The 15,456-nt window shown below is 42.7% G+C and overlaps 1 long non-coding RNA gene across 1 annotated transcript; it reads right to left on the bottom strand.

Moving 5' to 3' along the window:
• Positions 1–6,610: 6,610 nt before the first annotated feature.
• LOC115152386 (uncharacterized) lies at positions 6,611–13,185 on the bottom strand. The gene is made up of 4 exons (XR_003867472.1): positions 12,723–13,185; positions 8,574–8,644; positions 8,230–8,362; positions 6,611–8,005 (listed from the first exon to the last, which is right to left on the bottom strand). It is a non-coding gene; the product is annotated as an uncharacterized LOC115152386 (long non-coding RNA).
• Positions 13,186–15,456: the final 2,271 nt, after the last annotated feature.

Genomic DNA, 15,456 nt, shown 5'->3' with positions numbered 1-15,456 from the left:
CGTCTGTTTCTCAAACTAGACACTAATGTACTTGTCCTCTTGCTCAGTTGTGCACCGGGGCCTCCCACTCCTCTTTCTATTCTGGTTAGAGCCAGCTTGCGCTGTTCTGTGAAGGGAGTAGTACACAGCGCTGTACGAGATCTTCTGTTTCTTGGCAATTTATCACATGGAATAGCCTTCATTTCTCGGAACAAGAATAGACTGACGAGTTTCAGAAGAAAGTTATTTGTTTCTGGCCATTTTGAGCCTGTAATCGAACCCACAAATGTTGATGCTCCACATACTCAACTAGTCTTAAGAAGGCCAGTTTTATTGCTTCTTTAATCAGAACAACAGTTTTCAGCTGTGCTAACATAATTGCAAAAGGGTTTTCTAATGATCAATTAGCCTTTTAAAATTATAAACTTGGATTAGCTAACACAACGTGCCATTGGAACACAGGAGTGATGGTTGGTGATAATTGGCCTCTGTATGCCTATGTAGATATTTCATTAAAAAAAATCAGCCGTTTCCAGCTACAATAGTCATTTACAACATTAGCAATGTCTACACTGTATTTCTGATCAAAATTCTAATCGTTATTTTAATTTCTTTCAAAAACAAGGAAATGTCGAAGTGACCCCAAACTTTTGAACGGTATTGTACATAAAGGAGAGCCAAGGGTGGTGTTCCTATACATATTTGAAAACCATTTATACGATAATAAACGCAGTATTCATTTATGTAAGCAAAACAAGATAAAACATTTCAACTTCTCTAAAGATCATATCTATGAAGGAATTCACTTTCGGTATACATGCATAATGATAGTACAGAGAGATACTTAGTATCCTATCTCTCTCCACATATGCCTTGACCTTACATCCACTGTGTGTGTGTGTATATGTCTATATGTGTGCCAGTCCTTGCCCTTCTCTAGTGATATAAACCCAGAAGCCTAGTGAGTCATAAAACCAATGAAGGCACAAGATAAACAAACTCTCTCTCTCCCACCCTCTCGCTCTCTCACACACACACACACACACACACACACACACACACACACACACACACACACACACACACACTTTGTAATGATAATGTGATAACCAATTTGTAACCTCTGTACGTGTCTACAACAAATGCTATATTACCATATTGCCAAATCAAATTAGTTAACAGCCAGTGGACAAGTTTCCAAAGTGCGCAGCTTACAAAGACAGCCCAAAAAGCTGATATGACAACAATACGTGGGACAACACAACAATGAGTAATTGCAATGGTTCAGCATCCTTATTAAATCATAAAACAGGTAGGCCTATGAATAATGCTATGCAACTGACTTGGTGGCGTGAAATAAATACTGCTCCACGATTGAGTTATTTACACTTTAAATCACACGTCTTTCTTTTATTTATACACGGCATTGCCAAAAGTATGTGGACACCTGCTCGTCAAACATCTCATTCCAAAATCATGGGAATTAATATGGAGTTGGTCCCCCCCTTTGCTGCTATAACAGCCTCCACTCTTCTGGGATGGCTTTCCGCTAGATGTTGGAACATTGCTGCGGGGACTTACTTCCATTCAGCCACGAGATCATTAGTGAGGTCGGGCATTGATGTTGGGTGATTAGGCCTGGCTCGCAGTCGGCATTCTAATTCATCCCAAATATGTTTGATGGGGTTGAGGTCAGGGCACTGACCTCAAACCCATCGGGGCAAGTAGTGTCCTCCTGGCATCCGCCAAACCCAGATTTGTTCGTTGGACTGCCAGATGGTGAAGTGTGATTCATCACTCCAGAGAATGCATTTCCACTGCTCCAGAGTCCAATGGAGGCGTGCCTTACACCACTCCAGCCGACGCTTGGCATTGCGCATGGTGATCTTAGGATTGTGTGCGGCTGCTTGTCCATGGAAACCCATTTCATGAAGCGCAGACAAACAGTTCTTGTGCTGACGTTGCTTCCAGAGGACGTCTGGAACTTGGTAGTGAGTGTTGCAACCGAAGACAGACAGTTTTACGTGCTACGAGCTTCAGCACTTGGCAGTCCCTTTCTGTGAGCTTGTGTGGCCTACTACTTCGCGGCTAAGCCGTTGTTGCTTCCACTTCACAATAACAGCACAGTTGACCGGGGCAGCTCTAGCTGGGCAGAAATTTGACAAACTTACTTGTTGGAGAGCTGGCATCTTATGACGGTACAACATTGAAAGTCACTGAGCTCTTCAGTAAGGCCATTCTACTGCCAATGTTTCGCTACGGAGATTGCATGGCGGTGTGCTCGATTTTATACACCTGTCAACAACCGAATCCACTAATTTGAAGGGGTGTCCACATACTTTTGTATATATAGTGTAGATAAAAACGTTCGCCGCGGGTATTCGGAGTACTTCAGCCCTGGAATTGTATCTGCGCAACATGATGGGGAATGTGGACGTTGGGCAATGCCCAAGTGTCAGAGCCGTGTGGCAAGGGCTGAAAACACCCTCCCTTGGCAAGAAAAACATGGCGCAGCGTCAATTCCCCGAGTCACACTATAGTCTAGAACAATTTTCTTATAGATAATTTAATAAAACAAACAAACATATCGTTGGAACACCGATGTTGAAGCTACAATAAAATACAACATATTAACCTACTTTCAACGTGCTTATAAGAAAACGTGCACCGCACTTCAGCATCAAATAATAAACCAACTGGATAACTGTAATAATTTGACTTACATCACGATGATTCAGCCATCAGGTTCAAATAAGAAAAGGCAAACTTGCATAATGTTCCTTTTAAACGAGAACGAAGCAAAGTGCGAAGCTTGGGTGCAGGTGTCAGGTCTCCCCGCAGGCGGATGAGGCGCGAGCAATAGACAGACACTTCGCTTTATCTTATATATTCTGTCATTGTGCCCATCGTGAAAACTTGCATCTTCTCTTTGAAAATTTAAAGCGACCTTCCAAGTGGCAGAGTAGAAATGCAACAGATAGGTTGTCTACAGCATGGCCGCCGGAAAACGTTATTGCGAGGCGGCACTTATGACTTAGTTTAACAGGCAAAGTGCTCTTTTTTTATACCATTCTTTTTATGATTTGTCATCTCACCCACAATTTCTCTGTCCTTCACACCAGAGTGCTGCTGCAGGCTCTTTGCGTGTCTTGACCAATCAGATTCACTAAAATCGCAGGTCGTGCGGTCCGGACATAACACCATGCCCAAACCTGACGCGCGCGTGAGCCATCGTGCGAAAATTGATTTTGTCCCGCCACAGCAAACATGATCATGACAGGCAGGTTGAAAGATCAAAACAAACTCTGAACCAATTATATTAATTTGGGGACAGGTCGAAAAGCATTAAACATTTATGGCAATTTAGCTAGCTAGCTTGCAGTTCCTAGCTAATTTGTCCTATTTAGCTAGCTTGCTGTTGCTAGCAAATTTGTCCTGGGATATAAATGTTGAGTTATTTTACCTGAAATGCACAAGGTCCTCTACTCCACAATTATTCCACACATAAAACAGTCAACTGAATCGTTTCTAGTCATCTCTCCTCATTTCAAGCTTTTTGTTCTTTGGACATTATATGGTGATTGGCATCTAACGTTCATAATAAGGTGTATTACCACAACCGACCGACCAACCTCAGTTCATCTTTCAATCACCCATGTGGGTATAACCAATGAGGAGATGGCACGTGGGTATATGCTTCTAAAAGTCAATGAGATGAGAGGCAGGACTTGCATCACGTTCGGCGTCACAAATAGAAGCAACTTCTAAATAAAATGTTTCATCAATTTGCGCACAATGGCACACTCACGTCCGATTTGGGCATGGTGTAACGCACAACCCACAAAGCTCAAGGCGAGCACTCCACTTTCCTCCGGTATTTACCATCTGGCAGTCCGATGGACGAATCTGGGTTTGGCGGATGCCAGGAGAACGTTACCTGCCCTAATGTATAGTGCTAACTGTAAAGTTTGGTGGAGGAGGAATACTGGTCTGTGGCTGTTTTTCATGGTTCGGGCTAGGCCCCTTAGTTCCAGTGAAGGGAAATATTAATGCTACAGCATAAAATGACATTATAGATGATTCTGTGCTTCCAACTTTGTGGCAACAGTTTGGGGAAGGCCCTTCCTGTTTCAGTATGACAATGCCCCCATGCACAAAGCAAGTTCCATACAGAAATGGTTTGTCGAGATCGGTATATAAGAACTTGACTGGCCTGCACAGAGCCCTGAACTCAACCCCATCGAACACCATTGGGATGGATTGGAATGCTGACTGTGAGCCAGGCCTAATTGCCCAACATCACTGCCCGACCTCACTAATGCTCATCTAGTGGAAAGCGTTCCCAGAAGAGTGGAGACTGATACAGCAGAAAAGGAGGGACCAACTCCATATTAATGCCCATGATTTTGCAATGAGATGTTCGACTAGCAGGTGTCCACATATGTAGTGTGTGTTACGTTTCATATGGTAGGCTATGCATTAATTTGTGGTTGTCCATCACCCATTTCACATGTTATGTTATGAATTACAATTCGTATTATATGTTACGAATTTACAAAACATACAATATGTTACGAGATTGCAAAACGTAGTATATGTTACAAATTTGCAAAACGTATGATATGTTACGAATCTAGCTAGGTGGCTAACGTTAGCTAGCCTAGGGGTTAGGGTTAAGTTTAGGAGTTAGGTTAAAGGGTTAAGGTTAGAGGAAGGATTAGCTAAAATGGTTAAGGTTAGGGGAAGGGTTAGCTAATATGGTAATTTGTTACAAAGCAGCAAAAAAGTTGTAAGTAGTTGAAAGTTGCTAATTACCTAAAATACTAAAGTGGTTTGTGATGATGTTCGAACTCACAACCTTTGGGTTTCTTGACACTGAGTAGTAACTACTTAGCAAACGTGCAATATGTTGCAAATTTACTAAATGTAGCATATCTCACAAATTTGCTAAATGTATATGTTACGAAATCTAGCTAGGTGGCTAATATTAGCTAACTGGCTAACGTTAGCTAGGCTAGGGGTTAGAGGTTAGGGTTATATTTAGGAGTTAGGTTAAAGGGTTAAGGTCAGGGTTAGCTAACATGCTAAGTAGTTACAAAGCAGCAAAAAAAGTAGTAAGTAGTTGAAAAGTTGCTAATTAGCTAAAATGCTACGGTCTGTGTTGAGATTCAAACTCGCAAAGGTTGCTAGACATTTGTGTTATAAAAAGGGTTACGGTTAGGGTTACACCTTGATCACACCAACAGCGTCATTGAGCAAAATGGTACGCAGCATCATCTGGATATGTGTGCAACAAAAGTTCAACATTCACCTTCTGCTACCATTTCTGTCAAGCCGTCACGCATACAATTTGATGCATACAATAAATCCAACGTATGCACCACACAGAATGCACTGCAACTGCCTTTGCAATGCAATGCTGCAAGGAAAACGCAGCGCTCCATTGGGAATTAACATAGTTTGGTGTACCAAAATGCAATGACGCTGTCGGTGTGGTCAAGGAATTAGGGGAAATAAATACCGTAAATTCCGGACTATAAGCCGCAACTTTTTTCCCACGCTTTGAACCCCGCGGCTTAAACAATGACGCGGCTAATATATGGATTTTTCCCGCTTTCAATTTTTTTTTCTCAAAAAAACACATTCTGTGACATGCTCAGTTTTTGGGCGGCATGAAGCTTTCATTAGACCAATGAAATTGCCGAACGGGTTAAGGTCAAACAACTTTTTTGTTTACTGTTTAGATTAAATCGAGCGCTCTCAAACTTCCCATCATTCTGATTACGGTAGTAATTTTGTCACCCTCATCATGGCAAAGACACGGAGAAATGCATATGATGCAGCTTTCAAGTTGAAGGCGATTGATCTGGCTGTTGGAAAAGGAAATAGAGCTGCTGCACGGGAGCTTGGTCTTAATGAGTCGATGATAAGACGTTGGAAACAGCAGCGTGAGGAATTGACTCAGTGCAAAAAGACAACTAAAGCTTACTGCTAATTTTTAATTTTTTGTTACAAGCCGTGTTTCGTTAAAGCCTATTTATTTTTGTTACAAGCCGTGTTTCGTTAAAGCCTGTGTAAAGTTAATTTGTTTCAATGTACCGGTAGGCACCTGCGGTTTATAGACATGTGCGGCTTATTTATGTTCAAAATATTTTTATTTTTTTAAATTCAGTGGGTGCGGCTTATATTCAGGTGCGCTTAATAGTCCGGAAATTACGGTAGTTGAAAAGTTGCTAATTAGCTAAAGTCCCTAATAAGATTCAAACTCGCAACCTTGGGGTTGCTAGACATACGCGTTATACGCCCACACATCCACCCCGACCAACTGCACTACTTGCCTTAAGTAACCATCTGGCTTATGTAAATGTAACATATCATGCTAATTCGAGTGTCCCGGATTTACATTTGCTATGTTATGTCTCGTTTATGAGACCAGGCTGAGTCTACTATGCACCTTTTCCTTTTGACCAGGGTACATTAAGTGGTAATTGTGTGCATTTATAGCCCATTTGTGTGTGAGGAAATGTGAATGGGATCAAATTGGTTTTATATTCAAATTTGGGCTGACTAGGCTACCTAGACTTTTTCAATCCAAAATGATTAACTGGAATGAATCAATAAATACAATAGCTGACAGACTGAATACATTTTTAATGAGGCATACAGTTAATTGCATAGGGCATGACTACACAATGCAAACCTGCATAAAGCAAGTGCAGCCCTGTGAGTTTCATTGTAAAATTATGTTGCTATGTATAGGAAACCCCGTTAGTCTTGTTTTAAAATATAATTCATATGAACAAGTATAATGTTGCTGCAGTTTGACAGGGTTTTCATCCTCCCCAAGGCCAGGAGTTTTTCCAGGAGTTTTTTCAACCAAAAACTCTTGTCCCATCATAGCCCATTTTACAACAGATTAATCACGTTATACCGTGTAAGGTTCAGCGTTTTACTTGGTTAGGTCACCAGATTAGGAAAAACTAGAATTTTTCTACACCACACCACTCTGGGACCTGTGGTGCCACCTCTGAGATACAGTACACCCGGGTCGCCCCATCTCAGGCTGCAGTATTACAAAATGGCGCGCAATCCAATGGCTAAAAAACATGAGCGCAGTAACCTATACACAGAGTGACAGGTATCAAAAGATGATCTATTTCCACACAGTTAATGTTAAAATGCTAACAGTTTTAAAGATAAAGAACTCTTTGGGTATGTTGTTGACTTGTTATGCTCTCCATATCCAACTGTGTAAATGTTCTATTGGAAGGGAAGCATGTCCACACGTAGTGCTATCCAAGTAAATCGAACATTCTCTTTCCATTTCACATTCTTATCACTAAACTGATATACATTCAAATCTGAAGGCCGATAGGGGTTTCACAACAATTTATTGAGCTCAGAACAATTCCCTTTCACACCCTCCATGATTCAGAAATATGTTTTGATGGAACATTAAGGCATAGGTTCATATTAACTCAACAAACGATGCACAATATATTTCACAACGCGGCCATTCCTGATGTTTCTTACTGCTGTAAATAGCAAAATATGAATCCCATTATTTCGATTGGTGGATATATTATATGATGCGTTTATGTCCAGTCAGGGATGAGATGTGTTTGAAGCACCAGCTATGCTTTATTTATTGTGTTAGTGTAGTCATGGTAACACTGTCCGTTTCCTGTGGTAGTAGCACTGTCAATTTGAACTGCACTTCCTTCACTTTCAGACCCAATCTACCACATCCTTTGACATCAGTACCAGCGAAGACAGTACCAGTGGTCTGTCATAGCCTGGACTGGGTCAAGACATGGTCTCCTCGTTCTACCTCTGACCCTGTGCCAAGTTCATACAGATACCATGGATGGGAGTAAGGAATGGTGGAACAGCTGCTGTGGCCCTGGTGTCTGTACAGTTCAACTGGCTTTGGTGTGCCTTGATGGCTGATGGCGCCTGTCCCTTTGGTTTAACAGTAATGCAATTGGTGGAAATTAAGGCTCTTCTACCCTCCAGTGCGCTTAGTCTGAAAAACAAAGAGGAGAAAGGGCTTGACTAAAATGGCTGCTCAAAATATGAAGGATGAGAGTGAACAGAGGAAGTAAAGATGGAGTGAGGGGAAGGAAAAGATGTTTAAAAATAACAAAAATAAAACGTGAACATGAGCAGACTACAAATTTCACAAGAACATGTGTGGGTGTCTGTCTGTCTGTCTGTCTGTCTGAGAAGGAGATAAAAGACGTGTGAGACCTTGTGGTTATCCACACACTGCATGTAAAGGTTGGCGATGCCAGAGCAGGCGAGGGTCTGTCCTATGTTTTCCCTGAAGCACTTCAGGATCTGACTCTGCTGGTCACCACACACCGGCTTGATGTCAACACACCTGGGAATGGAGGGAGAAAGAGGAGAGGGACGGACAGAGACTCAGAGAGAGACAACAGACATCCTACCATACCATATTCTGCCCAGTCCAGACAGCTCACAGAACGCTTGTTTTTGTCAAACAGAATGTGTTTTCAATAACCTACCTGGTTAAATAGTAAAGGTGATAAAAACCTTATTAGCATACAGCCAAGTGTAACGACGATACTCACTTGAAGGTGTTACAAACGTCGTCTTTGTCCTTCTTGAAGTTCTCTGTGGTGACTTTGAAGAACTGTCAACTCTGTTAAAGAGGGGAACACATGGCACATCAGCAATAGAACAGCTGTTGGACTGTTAAGGGTTGCAGGTTCAATGGGTGTAGGCAGGACTACAGATTCAACCACTGGAGGAACAACTACAGGATCAGCAGGTGGAGGCACAACTACAGCTTCCAGAGGCTGGGTGTGTGTGTGCGTGTGTGTGTATATACACTACAGTTCAAAAGTTTGGGGTCACTTAGAAATGTCCTTGTTTTTGAAAGAAAAGCACATTTTATGTCCATTAAAATAACATCAAATTGATCAGAAATACAGTGTAGACATTGTTAATGTTGTAATTGACTAGTGTAGCTGGAAACAGCAGATTTTTAATGGAATATCTACAAAGGCGTACAGAGGCCCATTATCAGCAACCATCACTTCTGTGTTCCAATGGCATGTTGTGTTAGCTAATCCAAGATTATAATTTTAAAAGGCTAATTGATCATTAGAAAATCCTTTTGTAATTATTTTAGCACAGCTGAAAACTGTTGTTCTGATTAAAGACGCAAAAAAACTGGCCTTCTTTAGACTAATTGAGTATCTGGAGCATCAGCATTTGTGGGTTCGATTACAGGCTCAAAATGGCCAGAAACAAAGAACTTTCTTCTGAAACTCGTCAGTCTATTCTTGTTCCGAGAAATGAAGGCTATTCCATGTGACAAATTGCCAAGAAACTGAAGATCTCGTACAACGCTGTGTACTACTCCCTTCACAGAACAGCGCAAACTGGCTCTAACCAGAAAATAAAGAGGAGTGGGAGGCCCCGGTGCACAACTGAGCAAGAGGACAAGTACATTAGTGTCTAGTTTGAAAAACAGACACCTCACAAGTCCTCAAATGGTAGCTTCATTAAATAGTACCCGCAAAACACCAATCTCAATGTCAACAGTGAAGAGGCGATTCTGGGATGCTGGACTTCTAGGAAGTTGCAAAGAAAAAGCCATATCTCAGACTGGACAATTAAATGAAAAGATTAAGATGGGTAAAAGAACAGACACTGAAGAGAGGAAGAAGATTGGAAAAAGTGTTATGGACAGACTAATCTAAGTTTGAGGTGTTCGGATCACAAAGATGAACATTCGTGAGATGCAGAAAAATTAAAAGATGCTGAAGGAGTGCTTGAAACCATCTGTCAAGCATGGTGGAGGCAATGTGATAGTCTGGGGGTGCTTTGGTGGTGGTAAAGTGGGATATTTGTACAGGATAAAAGGGATCTTGAAGGCTATCACTCCATTTTGCAATGCCATGCCATACCCTGTGGACGGCGCTTTCCTCCTACAACAGGACAAATTATGCAAGAACTATTTAGGGAAGAAGCAGTCAGCTGGTATTATGTCTATAATGGAGTGGCCAGCACAGTCACCGGATCTCGACCCTATTGAGCTGTTGTGGGAGCAACTTGACCGTATGGTACGTAAGAAGTGCCCATCAAACCTATCCAACTTGTGGGAGGAGCTTCAGGAAGCATGGGGTGAAATTTCTTCAGATTACTTCAACAAATTGACAACTAGAATGCCGAAGGTGTGCAAGCCTGTAATTGCTGCAAATGGAGGATTCTTTGACGAAGCAAAGTTTGAAGGACACAATTAAAAAGCATTATTTATAACCTTGTCAACGTCTTGACTATATTTCCTATTCATTTTACAACTCATTTCATGTATGTGATCATGGAACAAAGACATTTCTAAGTGACCCCAAAATTTTGAACGGTACTGTAAATATATTTGTTACTGCTCGACTAAAACAATCTCAGTTGAACAACAGCCTAACGCCCAAACAATGGACCAGTCGACTAATTGGGGTCATCCCTACTCTCATTACATTGTCATACATTTTGTCTCCAGCCTATAGGCTACAGAAAAGCTCACAAACTCTTTCTACCATATACTTTATCTGCTACATGATTTATGGTAGATCATTTTTGAGGGAACGCTGGTGGAGCGCGGAAGCAATGAGTCTCTCCAACAGCAACCTGGAGAGGCGCGCTGAGGATGGACAAGCAAAATATTTTGCGCCCCTTCCTTTGACAAAGTGGGCACTACTTATCACAGGGCGGCATCAGCGCACAGCTAAAAAAAAAAACACATGCCACTGGTTGAGAGAAAATGTAATTGTTTTTGGGAAGAATTGTATGAGGATTTGTGTTGTTGGAGGTGCGTCTTTGTCGGTTTAGCACAGGAAATACAGACCTCTTCAACCTGCCGCCATAGGCGGATGCATAATCCTGCCTAATGAGCGGCCTGGACTTGGTTATGGCTACTGGAATTGACTCTAAGGAAAGTGGGCTCTGACACTGAAAACTTTTTTCCAGTCAAAGGTTCCTCTGTGGATTTTATTTATACACTGGGGAGCCAGGCCCACCCACTTGGGAACCAGGCCCTGCCACTCATAATGAGTTTTTCCCCACAAAACACCTTTATTACAGACAGAAATCCTCCTCAGTTTCATCAGCTGTCCGGGTGGCTGGTCTCAGACGATGCCACAGGTGAAGAAGCCGGATGTGGAGGTCCTGGCCTGTCATGGTTACACTTAGTCTGCGGTTATGAGGCCGGTTGGATGTCCTGCCAATTAATCTAAAACGACGTTGGAGGCGGTTGTGTGACAAAACTGCACATTTTAAAAGTGGCCTTTTATTGTCCCCAGCACAAGGTGCACCTGTGTAATGATCATGCTGTTTAATCATGTTCTTGATATATCACACCTGTCAGGTGGATGGATTATCTTGGCTAAGGAGAAATGCTCACTAACAGGGATGTAAACAAATGTGTGCAACATTTTAGAGAAATAAGCTTTTTGTGCATATAGTACATTTCTGTGATCTTTTATTCAGCTCATGAAACATGGGACCAATACTTTACATGTTGTGTTTATATTTCTGTTCAGTTTATTTAGCCCCTACTCTTGCAAGTGGGCCCCCCTCCTAGATTTGACTCCAAATCCAATATGGCTGCCACATTACAATTCAATTGTGGTTTAATCACCTGTATATGTACACATTTTAAATGAGACGCTTTTCAGATGTGTACTGCCCTTATGACCTGTACTCAAGACTATTTCTGGGTACTTCACTATGTTAGGAATCCAATATGCCTACCATATACACTCAAAAACTTTGTCTGGAACAGGTGATTTTTTACGCGATACGAGCTTCAGCACTCGGCGATCCCTTTCTGTGAGCTTGTGTAGCCTACCACTTCGCTGCTGAGCCGTTGTTGCTCCTAGATGTTTCCACTTCACTATAACAGCACTTACATTTGACCAGGGCAGAAATTTGACGAACTGACTTGGAAAGGTGGTATCTTATGACAGTGCACATTTTGAGTGTTCCTTATTTGTTAAGTAAATAAAATGGAGCACAGAAAAACGAAACCAACACCATCCTACTGCCAATGTTTGTCTATGGAGATTGCATGGCAGTGTGCTCGATTTTCTACACCTGTCAGCAACGGGTGTGGCTGAAATAGCCGAATCCACTAATTTGAAGGGGTGTCCACATGCTTTTGTATATATAGTGTATATCGGTCTGCTAATACAGGACTATTAAAGGCCCAGTGCACTACTTTTGTGAAAAAGTATTCATCTTTTTTTATTCAGACTTTTCAGGGGGTGCTGCAGCACCCTGAGCACCTCTGCGTCTATGGTTGTGATTTGTTATACCTCAGGTAGGGGTATCTCTAATTTTTCGGGCCTTGCCACTACCTATTTACCCGTTTGAACATGGATAGTCAGGAAAGACTAAGCTATTTTGGGACTTAGCAGCATATTGTTTTCAAATGGTTGTGCAATTGTTAGGGCTATCTGGGGTCCTTGGGACTGCCATAACCTAAACCCTATCCTAACCTTACCTAACCATTTTAAAATGTCAACTTCAATGACGTAGGGACTTCCCATGTATGCTAGACCGTTGTGCAATACGTTTAAAAAAAGTGCTGACCTGGCAGAATTTTATGCGTTTCAGTATTTTTGCATAAATATCGACAAAAACAACTGCAACATAACCGTATCATTTCAGTGAATCAGCTTGATTATCTACATGAAACGTATCTCGTGCTCACTTACCCTAATGCCCTCTTCATACGAGACGTGGGTGCTCTTGTTGCTCCCCCATGCTTGCCGTACAGAGTTCCTAAAATGATAGTTTTATGAAGATTCTTGAGCCATAACATTGGTCTTTGGACCGGGATCACACGGCCCAGTCACAGCTCACATTCAAACACAACCGCAAGTACCTGGGGGTGTATTCATTACGCCGATTATGTTGCAAAACGTTTCATATGTTTTGTAACAGAAACCGTTTAATCCCAACGCTCTTCAACGTGGACGTAAAAGCTGTTGGGTTCTTAAACGGAAGTTGTAGTTCATTTTAATTGTATGGTTTACAAGCGTTGCCATTCCAATCGGAATAATCTGCTAAGTGTTCTGCACAAACTCCACATCTATCAATTATTCCATGCTCTAACGTGGAGTGAAGTCCGCAGTGTTCCTTCCCTTTTCTTCCAGCCGCTTATTTTTTTGGAAGAGACACGACTGAACTACGACTTCAGTTTAAAAACGGAACTCAACATTGTTTGGAGTAAAGGGTTTGTTGCAAAACGTTTAGAACAGAATCGGTGTAATGAATACACCCCTGCCCTTCCCTCTGAGTATTGAATTTAGGCAATTTCCATTGGCTGAGAAAAGGTGTCTTGAACAAGACTGCTCTCCATTGTTGTTAATTTTCACTGAAACTATTACGTAAGTACAATATTTTCCTTTTTTTCCATTTAATTGTAAGTGGGTCATTGTACGAAAATATACATACAGAAATATTATGCAATACAATGCAAATGTATAGGGTAGAACATTTTATTTCAGTAGGTTGAGAATTAATGGTGCAGTGATTCTGGAGTGTAGGAAAAGGCATTTGCATGGTTTTGGGGTTTTTTCAAGACAAAGTTACTGGACCTGCCAAGTACTATTTTGAAAGGACAAATATCCTCATGAGGAAATATTCCTACAATAAAATCTGAGCAAGTATCATATTCAGAATACATGAAAATAATACTTGTAACTTTTGTGTTTCACTAACATCAGTTTTTATAACATTGATGAGGTGGTGAACTCACTTTTTGTCATTAAGTATTTCAAAATGATGCTAAACAGAGTACAGTAATATGTTTTGTCCATATACCAGTATAATCATTTTTCTGGTGTTCAATTACATACTCTTCACTCACAGCTCAGCAAAACTCATATTTAGCAAAACACCTAAATAAATACAGCTCACCAAACAAACAAAACTAACAAAACAGTAGGGTATCTCCATACAATCAGTTTTGCAAAAATCTTGCCTTGACTTATTCAGTCAACAAGGTTGTTTTTGTCAAGGTTATGTCCTTAAAATGGGTTAAGTGAGAAACCTAGTGGGAAGGCATTTTTTCTAAGGTAATTGTTCAAGCAACGAAAACAATAGGACATTTTTTTTTTAATGATGATTCTATTAAAGACCAACCTGCTCCTACTGCAGTAGAGAGCGAGGGGGGAAACAGGCTCCAGAGTGTGCAATCACACCCACAACAAATGTAGTCCGTATACACACACAACAGTGCAGCCAAAGGCACTCTCTTGTGACGTTGTGTAACGGCTGTCTTCGTCGTCAGATGAAACAGAGAAGTCATCGTCTGAAAAGGTGGACCAATACGCAGTGGAGGATGTGTTCATCATTAGTGTTTTAATGAAAAAAGAGAACACTACAAAAATAAACAAAAGACGACAGCAAACAGTTCTGTTTGGAAAACAAAATACAATTACCCACAAAACCCAAAGGAAAAACATGCTCCTTATGTGTGACTCCCAATCAACAACAACGAACTTCAGCTGTGCCTGATTGGGAGCCACACACGGCCCAAAACACAGAAATACAAAAACCTAGAAAAAGAACATAGAACGCCCACCCAATGTAACACCCTGGCCTAACCAAAATAAAGAACAAAAACCCCTCTCTATGGCCAGGGCGTTACAGTACCCCCCCCCCCCCCCCCAAGGTGCGGACTCCGGCCGCAAAACCTGACACTGAAGGGGAGGGTCCGGGTGGGCCTTCTTACGGCGGCGGCTCAGGTGTTGGACATGGTCTCTGTTCCACCCTTGGCGTCGCCCTCTTAGGTGGGTGTTCCACCCTTGGCGGGCGGCGATGGCTGCGGCAAGGCTGGCGGGCGGCTCTGGCGACTCCTGACTGGCGGGCAGCTCTGGCAGCTCCTGACTGGCGGGCGGCTCTGGCAGCTCCTGACTGGCGGGCAGCTCTGGCGGCTCCGGACTGGCGAGACCCACTGGAGGCCTAGTCCTGGGAGGTGGCACAGGACGGACCAGGATGGGGAGACCCACTGGTGGCCTGGTCCTAGGAGGAGGCACAGGACGGACCAGGATGGGGAGACCCACTGGAGGCCTGGACCTAGGAGGAGGCACAGGACGGACCAGGATGGGGAGACCCACTGGTGGCCTGGACCTAGAAGGAGGCACAGAACGGACCAGGATGGGGAGACCCACTGGTGGCCTGGACCTAGGAGGAGGCACAGAACGGACCAGGATGGGGAGACCCACTGGAGGCCTGGACCGAGGAGGAGGCACAGGATAAACCGGGCTGTGGGGGAGCACTGGAGTTCTGGTATGTACGCTCGACATGCTTACTCCAGGCTGAATGCCCACTTTGGCCCGGCACGGGCGGAGAGCAGGCATTGGGCGAACTGGACCCTCCCAGCGCTCTGGAGACACAGTACGCAACGCCGGCGCAGAATAACCTGGACCGAGGAGGCGCACT

The sequence above is a fragment of the Salmo trutta genome, chromosome 17 (genome assembly GCF_901001165.1).
Source record: "Salmo trutta chromosome 17, fSalTru1.1, whole genome shotgun sequence".
Lineage (NCBI taxonomy): Eukaryota > Metazoa > Chordata > Actinopteri > Salmoniformes > Salmonidae > Salmo > Salmo trutta.
This window is presented reverse-complemented; position numbering and strand designations above follow the sequence as displayed.